This window comes from Macrobrachium nipponense, chromosome 2 (genome assembly GCF_015104395.2).
Source record: "Macrobrachium nipponense isolate FS-2020 chromosome 2, ASM1510439v2, whole genome shotgun sequence".
NCBI classification, from domain to species: Eukaryota; Metazoa; Arthropoda; class Malacostraca; order Decapoda; family Palaemonidae; genus Macrobrachium; species Macrobrachium nipponense.
In genome coordinates, this window is record NC_087201.1 from 130,696,768 (window position 1) to 130,698,777 (window position 2,010).

A 2,010-nucleotide genomic window follows, 5' to 3' on the forward strand; every position below is an offset into this window, starting at 1 on the left:
AAAAGAATCAATAGTCAGAATCCTATGAAACAGAGTTTTCTTTTTTCCGAACAGTCCAACGCAATATAATAAGGAAAGCAGACGAACCTTCACGCTAGGAGACAGCAATCAATCAATCAATCAAAAATCCCAACAGACGAGGTCGACAGAAACAGTGATTGACGAAGCGTCGCATTGCCTCTAATTGCTCAGGTGATGGCCCCATCCAATTAGCAAGAGGATTCCTCACTGGCCGACAATGCCTACTTGCCAATTTATCTATTTGTTATGTATAAACCACCGACTTCGCTTCCGCCCGTCCAAAGGATTTCGGTTTCCTGGCCCTGTTGAATTTCGGGTAATAATCTCCCGTGATCCCTTTCCACACAGATTGCTTTACGATGCATACCTGGCCTAATGACAACGATGTCGTTTGCCAAAATGTGAGACGAATACGTAATGTTTTCCGGGGAAAATTAGTGTCAGTTATGCAAGTGAACAAATGTATATACAGGATTGCTAAGAAACATATGATAAAACGTGAGAACTAAGGGATAGTTAAGAGTTCAACGATTCATACATACATACATACGTACACACTCATATATATATATATGTAATGTATATATATACATACATATATATAGTATATATTAAATTATATATATATATATATATATATATATATATATATATATATATATATATATATATATATTATATATATATATATATATATATACATACATTTACCGAAAGACCTCACTGAAACTGGATTCTATCAAACGGAGATATTAATTCGAAAAAAGTCACAAGCTTTCCAGGACTAACAGTCGTCAATGTCAGGTATCCGAGGAATAGCCGGACACGTTGTCCAGATGTATTTAATCTCCTCCCCACATAGATGTAAATACAGCTGGATAACGTGTCCGGTCATTCCACGGATACTTGACAATGAGGACTGTTAGTCCAGGAAAGCCTCTAACTTTCTGAATAAATATCTCCGTTTGATACCATCCAGTTTAAATGAGGTCCTGTTAGTAATTGTATTAATGTACAGAACAACTGTCTAAGTGATGATGTTAATACACACACACATAAATGTTATATGCATATATGCACATATATATTTATATAATCCTACACATCGTCAAAACTGACCTGTTCGCCCGTCGCAAAAAGGGTGGTTATCCTGATGATTCTTCTGGCGTTTCATCACAGGGTCAATACCTTACCTCCTACTATGTCATCGCAACAACAATGAAGAACGGAGAAACTTGTACGATATTTCGTAGGAAATATAAAATTTTCATTTCATTTAGGCAAAGCCAGCACAATATTTTCCATAGTGCAATGTGCAATAGTAAAGTATGATTTTTTGACGTTCTTTCATTTGTAGATTGGTAAAAAAAACGTAATTTATGGTGTTCTTTTGACATTGCCATAGTCTAGCTGGCATTAGGCTAAAATACCAGAATTCCTTTCATTAAAACGAAAGCAAAGGAGAGCGAAAAACTTACAATATAATAGAGTATTACACTGTATAATGTTCTTTATTATTTGAGCATTAGTCAATAAATCATTTGCATATAGTGCATGGAAGCAGCATGGTTCACTATTATTTGTATTATATTCGCTCTCTGGTTTACGTTTGAGAATTATCTACCGCAGATAAGGGGAGACTACTGTATTGTGTAATTTCCTGTTCGGTAATTTTGTTTAGGGAGAATTTAATTAATTTTGATTTGGATTGTTACACTTAATACGAGCAACGTCTCTGTTCATTTCCGCTTTTAATAATTTTCTCATTTTACGGTTTCTATTTGTTTGTACCTGTATTCATATGGAGCGCTGCAATAAAACGAATAAATCTTCTCTAACTGTTACACGAAAGAGAAATGACAATTTAGTTTTCACTTAGAAAGCTGTTAAATTGAAAATTACAAAGGTGTAATAATTGATCAACACTGAAGTTGATTTCACGCTGTCACACATAACAAACAAAATAAAAATCAGACTAAAATTAAATTA